General features: G+C 49.2%; 1 protein-coding gene across 9 annotated transcripts in view; it reads left to right on the top strand.

Annotated features, from left to right (window-relative positions):
- DTX2 (deltex E3 ubiquitin ligase 2) overlaps nucleotides 1-12,926 on the top strand; it is a 67,855-nt gene that overhangs the window by 20,452 nt on the left and 34,477 nt on the right. The gene's annotated exons all lie outside the window — the stretch shown is intronic.

Genomic DNA, 12,926 nt, shown 5'->3' with positions numbered 1-12,926 from the left:
CATGGGGGGCATGTGCCCCTGGATCTGCGTGCGGGGCGAGGGCAGCTGCTGCTGTGGGCTGGGGCCGTGGCTGCTCTGGGCTGTTTCCAGCAGGGGCTTGGGCTGGGGCTGTGCTTGGGGCAGGCAGCAGTGGCTCTGGGAGGGGGGCTACATGGGGGGCTGCAACCACCCCAAAATTTGCAGTAGTCCCCCAACGCCCCCTCCCAGCCCCACCTGCCCCCAGCGCAGCCCCGCCCTGGCCCAGCCCCCCGGGAAGAGCCCAGCAAAGCCCCAGCCCGCAGCAGCGACCTGCCCCTCGCCGCCCCCTGTGCAGATCCGGGGGCACATGCCCTCCTGGGGTGTGTGCAGTGGTGGGAGCTGCGCCCCTCCCCCCGCACCCCTTGGATGAACTGCTTGCGGCTCCATCCCATGTCCCAGCTGAGTAGCGCCTGCCCCGCCCCACTCCTTTCCTCACCGCAGGGGGCCTTGATCTGCACCCCCCCATGCCCCTTCCCTCCCCCACAACAGACTTATTAGCCAGATGCTCTCCAAGCCACCGGGCTGCGCTCCTGGCCATGTACATGCTGCAGCTGTGCATATACACAGGGCCTTTATCAGCCACATTATCCGTCATATCGGGCAAAAAAGCCAACTTCCAGTATTGTCAATTTTCCCTATATCGGTGCCGATCCAATATAGGACTGATGTATCAGTGCACCTCTACTTGACTGGGCTAGTTTAATCGTCCAAGCTGAGTCAGATGCAAAAAACCCCCAAAAAACACATGAGAGCCAATAAAGAATTAATAGGGGATTTAAAGTTTTTTGTAAATAATGAAGAATGATAGCGATGTGGGCAAGAGATGTGAGGTTCTAGTAAATTATTCTAAACTCAGTTTTTTTCCTTTAGGCCCCTGGTAAATGTGCAAGTGAAGATGCAGTGGGATCTGATACAGGATCCCCACAGTCATTTTTTAATTGGAATTTGGGATATTTTATCAGAGAATTAGGGATTTTAAAATATGGAAAATCAGGATCCCTGATGATGATAACCCAGAGGGAGGGACTTGGAGAGTTTGCATTTCAAGTGGTTGCTTGCATTTTTGTTTTAGTTTTAGACTGGAGTGGCTGGAGGGGCAGAGGAGACCACGGGCAGGGTACGGGACAGGCACCCAAACTGAGGCCTGGAGAGCCAGGGCCCGAATTAGTGGACCTGAGCTTGAGGGATTTCCGCTAGAGAAAAAGGGGCCAAAGCCAAAAAGGCCAAAGCCCAAACAAGGGTTGGGGTGTGAAGTGCCCAGCATTCTTTCTGTGTAGAGAAAGAGAAAGCATGCAAGAAGGAGAGTCCCTACAAAGGGGCAGGCAGGGGACCATGGGTGTGGCGAGGGGGCCAGCAAGGATGGCATAGAAATAGCCCTAAGGCACCCAGGAAAGAACTATCCCTGTCTCAACAGCAGCCACCCTCTAAATACACACCAGGTCCCATCAAATAGTGGCAGGAGAGAAGTAGGAGATGAGGTAGACTGGGTAGTACCTACAAGAGGTGGGAACAAAAGTCCACACCTGTCACATTCCTATAGATAGGTCTGGGAGAGAGCATGGTCTGCTCTGCACTACACATTTTTCCAGCAAAGCTTTGTCCACTGGGGTTTGAAAAAGATCACACCCCTTGCCAATGCAGCTAGGCTGGCAAAATCCCAGTGTGGATACCCACAGAAGAAGAGGTCTTCCGCTGATTTAGGTCATATCCTTCAGGGATGTAGTGCAACTGTCAGCAGAAAAACTGTTTCTGCTGCCATGCGTCTCCTTTGTGGTGCTCTGTTGACATATTTATGCCAGCCTAGCAATAGTGGCAGAAGCTCTGTAATGCATCCATGTCTTCTGTGTATACATATATGTAGGTCCAAATATGATCAGGAAGAGGGTATTAAAGCTAAGGACAAAGCCTAAACACCTTGTCTTTGGGAGGAGGGAGCAGTACATTGCTGTTAGTATGCCTGCATGCCTTGTTTGTACCCTCCAAAGAATGGTTATTCCTCCAGATATAGGTTCAAAGCAGAAGTGGCCTTCAGTAGCAGCAAGTGAGAAAGGGACTTTTTAACACAAGCAGACAGCCCTACGCGGTTGTCCCTTTTCTTTCTACCTGCTGGATTAGAGTTGGAAATGGTGCTGGCCCAGCATAATGGCATCTGTCTGGAGTTACATTCTCAGGCTTGTGAAATACCATATTCCAACAGAAAATCTTCTAATAACCATGAATTAGAAGAAACCTGAGCAGCTGCCTCTAGCAGTGTGTTTCATTTGGCTTCTAGCCGGGACATTCCTGGGTTACTTTATACACTCAGTTCCCCCACAGTAAGTGTTCTCCCTCTCTCCCTCCATATAATACTTGTTTTTCTTCCATTACTGTCAGTGTGGGTCTTCTCTTTTCCAGTTGGCAAGTTCCAAGGAACACTCAAAGTGTTTTGGCTGATTGTGTCTGCAAAAATGAGAGACTTGTTACCCTGGCAAGTGTCAGGTGTCTGTGGGAGCTTCCAATACGCAGCTCTGCTGATGCCTCTAAGATGTGACACATGTCGTGTTTGCCATAACTTGGTTTTATGATATTGACTCACCTTTACAAGAGATTTGGCTCTTCAGAGTGAGAGCCAAAGTTTGTTTTTTCACCTTGGTATTTCCAGTTCTGTACCAAGAGTTCAAGTTTAATTGCCAACTCCAGCAAGGAACCTAGCCGCAGTTTTGGGGGAGGGTGCCATTTCCTGTTAGGAAGGGAAAAAAATCTTACTGCTAGGAAGGAGCTGCACCTGCAAATCCTTACTTGGTTGTAATGGTTGTGGCTGGTGCTGGCTCATGACTAGGGCTCCTAGCTTGCTGTATACCTCACCATAAGGGATACTGCTGCAGAACATCTACATCTTACAGGCATAGACAGAAATAAAGTCCATTTCACCCCTGAAACATATTTGGGTTTGAAACACTGTTATAACATATTTGTTTTTCTCTATACAGCAAGAATAAGCCTTGTTACCTTTGAGATATGGGAGTTTGTAGGGCATGTGAAGTCTAATATTTGTTAGTAGCATTGGGGGAAGTTGGCATTAAGCAGTGAAATAGATTAGTTTCACTGGAGGTTGGAAGATGGCATCTTTCTGTCATATGGGAGGTGCAGCTCCCACAAAGTCCCTCAAGTTACCGATTGACTCAGAGTAATCAGAGAAGAGCTCCTGGAGTGATTTTAGTTACTGTCTGAAGATAACAGCACAAGTGGGAAAGGGTGGATTTCAAAGTGATGAGAGCTGCAGAACGGTACCATTCTCTGCATCACTTGGGCTAATTCCAGAGAGGAGTGAATTGCTAACACTTAAAAGCATCCTGCATGTAATAAAAACCAACAGCATAGAGGCAGCTGCTTTCTTAATGTGTAATGCAGCCTGGGCCAAATGAATCCCTGAAGTAACTCGTCACTTCACTGAAACTACACCAAGGATGTATTTGGCCTTCGGTGCCTGGTTCAGCATGTGATTGCAGGCAGTCATCATAGCAGTAAGGTGGGGTGTTCGTTTCCCCTTCCACCCTGCATCTTGTCTGTAGACAAGATGAGTTTTTATAGCAAAAACTGCCTCTTGCTGCATGTTCACATGGTACCTTAAATGACAAAGCCCTTGATCTCAGCCAAGGTCTCGATTCTACTATGGCAAGGGTTTTCAACTTTTTTAAATAAGTGTACCCCTGGCGGGTGGACACAGGGCGGGTGGGGGGGATGGCAGCCATATGAAAGCTTCCTTCCGGCCCTGCTCCTGGGAGGCAGCGGCACAGGTTGGTGGGTGGCAGCGCTCCGTGCCCTCCCACGTGTACTGCCTAGGGCCTTCCCGAGTACCCCCGATTGACAACCCCTTTGCTATGGTATATTTCAAACCAGCATAATTTTATTATTTTTATTTTATTTATTTTTTTTATTGTTATTCCAAAGTCAAAGGAGAACAGTATGTTAACTGGTATTCTTGAGTGTTCATTGTGTGTTTATATGCTTGCATGAGTGGATGAATTTACTCTTGTTCTAGCTGGGGATTAAATGCCCCAAATCCATGCGGACTCGCATAAGCAAAATGTCTCCCTTCAGTAGGGTCTGAGTTAAATTTCTGTTTTGCTGTCAAAAAGCATTCAACGTTCAACTTTCCAGCCTGTCTGAGCAGGAAGTTGATTTTCATAGCTGGGATTGTACTGCTTGGCCCTCATTGTCTTTTTGCTTTCAAGACAGGAGTAAGTGTAAATTCCCAATCCGTTTGGGTATAGACATGTGCAAACCAATAGCTTCTTGTACAGGGCTCTGGGAAGGCTTCTAAATCATCAGTCTACACAGTTCCTCATGTTAATAGTCAGCCCGAAGTTGTCACAGACTGACGAGAGTAGGTCCATGAATCGTTGCATGTCAGCCTGTGAGCGTGCGCATAACGCATAATCATCAGCAAAGAGGAAGTCTCGCAGAGTGGCTGTCTGGACTTCGGAGCATGCTTGGAACCTGCGCAGGTTGAAGATGTCTCCATCAAAACGCTACCCATATCAAGGTCCTCATCTTGGAAGGTGTCTGACAGCATAGCAGAGAATACCATGCTGAAGAGGGTAGGTGCGAGCATGCCCCTCTGCTTGATGCCATTTGTGACCAGAAAGGTGTCAGCAGAAGAAGATTGAAGTGATGTTTCAACTTGTATCTGGCACAGTACCCCAGGAACCACCCATCTCGGTTAAAGGCCAACAACTGTCAATGGTTGACAAGCTTGCCTATCTAGGCAGCACGCTCTCCCATGCTGTCCACATTGATGACGAAGTCAGTGCAAGATTAGTGAAAGCTAGTGTGGCCTTCGGCAGACTCCGTAAGTCAGTCTGGGGCCGCAGAGGCATCAGAATGTCGACAAAACAAGGTTTGCAAAGCCATCATCCTTCCGACCCTCCTTTATGCCTACGAAAACTTGACCATTTACCAGCGTCATGCCAAGAAACTAAACCACTTCCACTTGTGCTGCCTGCGAAAGATGCTAAAGATCAAGTGGCAGGACAAGATTCCAGACACCAAGGTGCTCGGAAGATCAACTCTCCCCAGTATTGACACCCTGCTGAAACTGGCACAGCTAAGATGGGCCGGCCACCTCTCAAGAATGCCTGACGTTCGCTGCCAAAAAGTCTTCTATGGCGAACTGTCAAATGGAGTACGCTTTCGTGGTGCACCAAAGAAGCGGTACAAGGACACCCTAAAGGTGTCCCTAAAGAGTTTTGGCATCGACCCAGAGTCATGGGAGCAAACCGCTTGCAACTGTCCATCCTGGAGATCCCAAATCCAGAATGGAGCATTGGCCTTTGAACAGCAACACACGGCAGAACCAATGAAGAAACACGCAGCCAGGAAAATGTAAACCTCCCGTATCCAGTCCTCATCGCTTTCCTGCCCCTGCTGCAGCAGATTGTTCAAAGCAAAGATCAGACTTTATGTCACTTATGTACTCATGTGACCTAGCCTCCACCCCCACTTCATTCTCGTCCCTTTCCCTTTTTTCTCCTATTCCTTTCTCCTTTTCTCTTTTCTCCTTCCCTTTTTTCCCCCCACTTCTTTTCTCTCTTCTTCCCTCCCCTCCCCACACTGGATGCAGTTGTCTTCACCTGCGAAGGCCGAAATGCTGCTATGCAGTTCCTCCCAAGCCAGAAGTGGTTATGTCCTGCTGTTGCTTCATGTGAATAAGACAGTTCAGCTCCATTGTTGAGCTAACACGTGGGTAAATAGATGTTCCCTTAATAGCCCTAGTTCCCCAAGTGTAAAATTGGGATAGACAGCACTGTCTTACCTCAGAAGAAGGCTCTGAGGAGGAATATGTGAAACACTGTGGTAATAAGGAACAGCGTAGGGCAGGGGTGGGCAAAACGGTGGATCCAGCTAGCAGCCAGACTCCATTTCCAGCAGGCCCTACCCACGTGGCTGGGGCCAGTTTTCATGGAGACAGCAGCAGCAGCAGCTGTGATAGTGCAAAGCTGGGGTTTCCATGGAGACCGGCCCCAGCAGCGCTGGCAGGACGCGTGGCAGGGTGGGGAGCTGCTCCAGAGCCTGGCTGGGATTTTGCAGTGGTGACATGCCTAGCTCTGGACCACGTTGTCACCACTGCAAGATCCCAGCCGGGCTTTGGAGCAGCTGTCTGTCCTGCCGTGCACCCTGCCAGCAGGGGCAGTGCTAGGAGGGGTTTGGAGGGGCTATAGCCACCCCAAAATTCCCTGTAGCCATTCCTCCCAGTGGTGCTGCTGCTCTGCACAGGCGGTGGCAGCTGAGTCTGCCCCGCTTCCACCTGCAGCACAGCCCTGCCCTTAATCCCCCCACCAGGAAGAGGCTGGTGCCGCTGCGGCGCTGGTCTCCATAGAAACCCCGGCCCAGCACTATCGCAGCCTGGCTGCTGCTGGGGCCTCCATGGAAACCGGCCCCAGCCACGTGGGCAAGGGCTGCTGGGAAATGGAGTCCAGTGCTGACTGGCTCTGGCCCATGGGCCAAACTTTGCCCACCCCTGGTGTAGGGTGATGTTAATCCTAAATTCTAGTTTTACTTGGAGGAAGTTGGTCAACTTTGAATTCTTAGTTATTTCCCCTTCCCAGAATCACTTCCATAAGGGTGTCCCTGACACACAATCTGCTTTCAGAAGGTAACAGCAGACGTGTCCATGTTTGAAATGGATGTTGCAGTCTGATCTTCTCACAGCTGGTTCGGTTTCTGTGAGGAAAGAGATGCAGTTCTAATCTAGGCTTGTTTCTCTTTGAACCTGTGCATGTGGCAGATGCTTGCTTTGATCCTAACTGACTAGCGCAGGCCAAACACTAAGCTCTTCCCATGCTGAGGAAGAAGGGAAGAGTGTTTCAAAAGGCACTTATCCTCATACAGATACTTTGGTAGCCTCTCCATTGGAGATTGATCTCATGCCAAGATTCTGTTTCTGCCAGTTCTGACGAAGTCTGTTCAAGGTTTACTAGTGGCATTTGTATGCATGAATCTGTCTTTGAGACCTGAGCTGAGGGAAGTCCTGCTCTATGAGCTTGTGGCTAGATGAGCAAATGAAGTGCATCCTTGTGCAGGGCGTTTCTGTCCTAAATTTCCAGCTGTTGCTCCTGTTCATTCTGCTTCATTAATGGTAACTAAACTGTACTCAGATTAAATCCATACTGCATTGTCCTTGAAATGCTAACCACAGCTGGTTCCTTCCTTGTACTTGTGGTGGGCCAGTAGGGGGTGCTCCTGCACTGAGCCACTCACTTCACTGCTCCCAACCACCTTTACAGGCTCCCAGTGCCTCCTTGGGGGTGCATCACGTCTGACCAACCCCCTTCCTGGAGCACACCCTCTAGCCTAGGGGTAATGCCACCACCACCTAGGGTCTGGAGTAATCCTGGCTCTGTGCCCCCTTGAGGTTACTCGACCCACTTCAAGAACTTGGGGTGCTTTCCTCAGTCTGAAGCACAAATAGTGGTCTCCCTTAGTCAGCCAAACCAGGGGGCCCAAAAGCCATAATCTAGACCCTCTCCCAATAAGTCTCCCAGACTAGGTACAAAGGAGAACTTTATTGGTTACAAGGAGTAGGTTTGGAATAGGGTACAGGGTAGAGCAATATCAGAGAAGTCCTTTAGAGCAAACAGGGTGGCTGGATAGCCTTTGATGACCACGCATCTGAGTTACTGCAGCTTGTATATCTAGTTAGATCTCAGGTAGCTTACTCATGGGTATCATCCAGAGGCAGGTGGAGATTCCCTCTGGAGGCAGGCAGTTCATTGATCCTGAGTTTTAAGAGAGAGAGCAAGTTTCAGATGGTCTAGCTCTTGTCTCTCTGAGTTTTCATCATGTCTACTGCACCTCCTCCTGGGCAGTCCCTAACTTATATATACCTTATGACCTCATTTACCTAGTCCAGTGGAGGCCAGCACCTGTTGGCTGCCAGCCAACCAATTTGAAATGTATCACTAGTTGCTGGGTAGATTGCCAGGGTCTCTAGCCCCCTCCCAGTCAGGTTGGCATTGCTTAAAACAATAGGGAGCGTAAGCCCCTCACCCAGGTATATGATGCCAGTCAGGTAGGCAGAGGGAGCAGATTTCCCTCCTTCCTCAGGAATGTATCCAGCTCAGGTTACAACTCGGGGTCACCTGGGAGAGGGGACAGAGGAGTCTGCCCCTTGCAGTGCCCATGTTAACCAAATTGTCACGGAGCAGAGTTTTTGGGGGGAGAGAGGGGGCATTTTGCCACAGTACTAATGCTTCCCTTGTTGCCACCAGTGAGGCTGTGGTGAAGGGTAGCATGGCTGGGGAAATTTTAAAGAAGCAAACAGTTCCAGCACAGCTTGTTGCTATTAAAATAGAGATCTCCCTCTTCTGACCACTGTGTGTCAGATACTCTACTCTCTCTTTGTATGTGTGGGAACAGCAGGGGCTGTGTTTCTGCCAAATCACCATGGGAAGCTTTCACTGTAGTGGGATTTTTCTGTGCTTTCCTCCAAGATCCTCATGGCTGCTTATACACCTTCCCTGCCCTCTGTTGTAGGTAGAGGACAGGGCATAGTCATTTCAGCTTCAGTGCTGAATTTGGAAACAGGAGGCATAAATGTCTCAGCAAGCCTCCAAGGGTTTCAGGCATTGAATGCAACTTGGATTTTTGCATTAGGTTTAAAGCCCCCAATTATCTGTGACCCCTGTCCATCAAGGAGCATGCAGGATCTGTTCAGGGGTAAAATACTAATGACAACTGGTAGTGCAAAGATCCAGTTGGGTTTGCAGAGGCAATGGGATCATTTCTCTGAGCAGATCCCTATTGCCTCTCAGCACTGTAGGCCTGAGTCTGTTGTATTGATGTTACAACCTCATAATGGTCAAGTCCTTTAGTCTTGACATGAATGACATGACACTTGCCACTCAATTTGCTGCACATCTTGTCAGTGCTGAGACAGAGCAGGTCTTGCCCTTTGACTGCATCATCCTTGCTCTGCTGCTTCCTTTCTTCCCTTTGCCATATTTGGATTCTGAATCTAGGGCGAGCTCTTTAGAAAGTGGCTCATTTGCTGTTTTTCTCTTGTATATCAACACTTCCTACCCATGTCCTGTGGCTTTAAATATACCTGTGAAACATGTCATCAAGTATTCAATGCACAACCAGAAATTTCCCTCCACTTCACTAGTGCTGCATCCATGATTTAAAAAAAAAGAAATTATATATGTGCAGTAGGCACAGGCATTCACTGGAACCCCTTGGTTCCTACTAATTACCAGTATTTGGTTTAACTGTTTGTGGTTAATCTCTGGCCTGTTCCAGCAGGACAATAAGGGACTGTGAAGTTATTTCCCTGCCTCTTTTCACAAAGTCATGTTGTCTAAGCTCATGCTTGTGGACAGTTCCAGGCTTGTTTTCTTAGGCGTTCAGAACATGTTCCAAGTACAGATTACCCGGTGTCCCAACCCTCCTATGTCCCTTAGCCCTTTCAGGAAACCTATAAACAGTTGTTCTGGTTAAGAGAGTTTTACTTTTGCTCTGAATTTGGAACAGTAGAGCAGTTCAGATGCTGTTGTGATGAGAGGTCATTCAAGTACCTAGGTGGCCAGTAGCTGCTTGCCTTGTTAAAATGAGCCATGTAGTAGAATACCCTTGTCTGACCATGTAGAATAAACCTTGAACTGACCATACACCAGTCAGCTAGTTTCCCAGAGTAATGGTCACCACTGAGATAGTATTTATGCAGTGTTACAAGTCCCAGTTTTGTTGGAATAGATGGGGACCTCTGAGACATACTCCTCTATAAATGCATCTCTGGAGCTTTTCAGTACTTTGATAAATGGCCCCTTTGGAGCTAACAATTATATAGTTACATAGGCAAAAGTGCAGAGATCAAGAATGATAAAAAGTTTAGAAAACATGACCTTGGAAGGAAGGTGGAAGGAATTGTTTCTTTTTTCTTTCTTCTTTTATTTTTAGCATAGGACAAAGTTAAATGAAGGGAATAACAAGGAGAGTGTTCAATTGTCCACCATGTCCAGTGGGGGAAGGATGAGAAAAAAAATTAGCTTAAAATTTTTTTTAAGCATAGATGATTTGAGTTAGATTTTAGGAAAACTTTTCTAGTTATAGTTTGGCACTAGAACTGAGTAGTGAAGAGGATTGTACAATCTCCTTCATTGGAGTTCTTCAAGGTCACATTGGACAACCACTGGTCAGGAGTGGTGGTCTAGATATATACTTGGATCCTGCTTTGGAGCAAGGAGAGGCACTTGGTTCTTGAGGTCCTTTCCAGCTCCATATTTCTATGATTTTCTATCATACTTGGAACTGTTCTTCTCCGAAGACTTGAGTTGTAACATCTCATTTATCTACCCACCTTCCCTGCAGGGCTGAGGATCTGAGTCTGCATCCGTTCATGGTTTCTAACACTTGAGAGGGGCGGGGGGGGAGGAACTGACTGCACTAGTGTCTGCTACTCCCACTCAGTGTGGGAGTGAAATGGGCCAACAGCTGGGGGTGTGATGAGAGGAGGCGGAGCGCTCCACCCAGCACTGAAGCTGGGGAATTTACAGCACAATCACATGCTCTTTGACTGAGCAAAGGCTGCTTATAATTTCAGAGAATAATTGGCATTTGTACATCTTGCTCCTCGGTGCAGTTTTCCTGGTGGGGGGCGTTATTCTGGGTAGAGGGCAGATGCCTCATTGGCAACTTCACGTTATCTCACCGGAAGACGAGTGGGAGCTGTGCATTGGCCCTCATCCCAAGAAGGTGACGTGGGGAGATGGCAAGTAACCAAAAAGAAAGGTGGGGAAAAAGAGAGAGGGAAGGAGGACATCAGAAAGAAAAATATAATAGGAATAACTAGGTCGGTGATGGTGGAGGAAGAGAAGAGAAGTGGTGTGAACCATAGTTTCTCAACCCGTGGTACATGTACCCCTGGGGGTACGTGAGAGATGAAAACCCCCATGACAAGGGGGCGCTGTCGCATCCCCACCGCCACCAGGTTCATGCCCGGCCACTCACCCCTCACAAGCTGGCCACAGGCTGCTGCAGGAGGGGGAGGGCAGGCACACAGATACCCGTGCACTCTCCGCTGACCTAGCCAGAGGCAGGTAATTTTCTCTCTCTCCTGCCGGGGTGGGGGGAGCTGTGGACTGAGACCCCCGACAGTGCAGGAGGGAGTGCAGGAGGCGCAGGGAGCTGCCCCACTTCCTCCTGCACTGTGGGATTGTCCCACCTGGGGCCCAGTTCACTGCGCTTACTGAGCAGGCTGCCACTGCAGGCTGGGGCTGGCAGTGGCACTGGGCTCTTCCTGGTGCTCGGGGTGGGCTATGGTGATGAGAGGGGAGCTGCTGCCACCCCAGTATTCACCATAGCCCTTCCCAACCTGCCTCCCCCTGTGCTGTTGCCAAACTCTGGGAAAAGCCCAGAGCTGCAGCTGGCCCCTGCCTGTAGCCAGCCTGGGCTCTGAGCAGCTGCATCTGGCAGCGGGCAGGCTGCAAACAGCTGTACCGGGCTGTGCAGCTCTGGCATCAGTTCCATGCTGGCGGTGACTGCACGCATGCTCTGGGTCTGAGGCAGCGCAACTCTCCCCTGCTCTCTGCTCTGAGGCATGTGTGCAGTCGCTGGTGTGGAGCAGATGCTGGGGCTGCAGAGTCTGGTGCAGCTGTTTGCAGCTTGCCTGGCCTGCTGCAGCTGCCCAGAGCCCAGGCTGGCTTCTGGCAAAGACTGGCAGCAGCGCCAGGCTTTTCTGGGCTGAGATGCCTTAGGGCCCACCACCTCCCCCACCGTCCACTCTGAGGTGCATGATGGCACTGCCTCAGCCCCTTCCCTGCTGTGCGCCCCAAGGACTGAGTACAGCTGCTACCAGCCACAGAGCCCAGGCTGCTTGCAGCAGGGCTTGCAGCCTCTCAGCCGCCTGCTGGGAACAGCCTGGGCTACATGGCTGGCAGCAGCTGTCTCCTTGTCTGTCTGTCTGTCTCTCTCTCGCCCTCTTTTCCTCCTCTCAAAACTATGGCAAAGATGTGGTGCGCTGCGCATTGTGCAGCACTTTAAATTCCCCAGTAATAATTTGCTGGTTCAGCCCTCCTAGCTTTGGCCAACATCACCTCTAGCTCGGGTATATACTTAAATTGTGCACCCCTGGTGTAAAAGGTGGGAACCCTACCCACACCACATCAGATATCTGTCATATCACACCCTTATATACACAGCCCTTTTCCCAACATATGGCACACATTAGTCTGTAAATATAAAATCCCTTGGAAAAATGAGTGTTGGGGTACTTATTAAAATTTTCAGAAGTTAGGGGGTACTTGCTACTTAAAACGTTGAGAAACACTAGTGTGAAAGATGAAGAGGGCTTTGGGCTCTGAGTCAGTCTATTGAATTCAGTGGGTTCAGGATCTGGCTTTTGGAACAGTAATTTGCATCATTTTGAATAGATTGCAAAATTGTGGGTAGCTTTAGTCTAAGGGGAAAACACAACCACTGAAGGGGAGGGGGAAGTGAGGGGAAAGCACCGGCATGAGGAATTTAAATAACCAACGTGATCATCTTGCCTGCCTTCCAGTGTAGCCCAGACCACAGAACCTTATCCACCGCCACCTTCATTGATCCTGTCATTTCTTTTTATGCTGGAGTGTGTCAAGGTATGGACAGGCAGAAAGGAAATAGAAGGAGGGGCGGGGGTGTAGGCCACTAAAAATATGTTCAGAGAAAATCTGCTTTGTGCATTATTTTGAATCTGATATTGACAGTGGCTGAACTGGTTCCAGGCCAGAAGAAATCCAGAGCTTCCTGTGGCAAGTATGCATGTGTCCCAGGCCCTGAGACCTGCTTTTATTGCTCTGGAAGAACTGGCAGGGAGGCAGATGAAAATTGAATACGCGAATCTGTTTGATATTCCTTTTGGATGCGTGATTTTTCAAAGCAGCCTCAGGTAG

Source organism: Alligator sinensis, unplaced genomic scaffold, assembly GCF_000455745.1.
Source record: "Alligator sinensis unplaced genomic scaffold, ASM45574v1 scaffold1420_1, whole genome shotgun sequence".
Classification (NCBI taxonomy): Eukaryota; Metazoa; Chordata; order Crocodylia; family Alligatoridae; genus Alligator; species Alligator sinensis.
The sequence above is the reverse complement of the archived record's forward strand: the minus strand, read 5'-3'. Positions and strand labels throughout refer to the sequence as shown.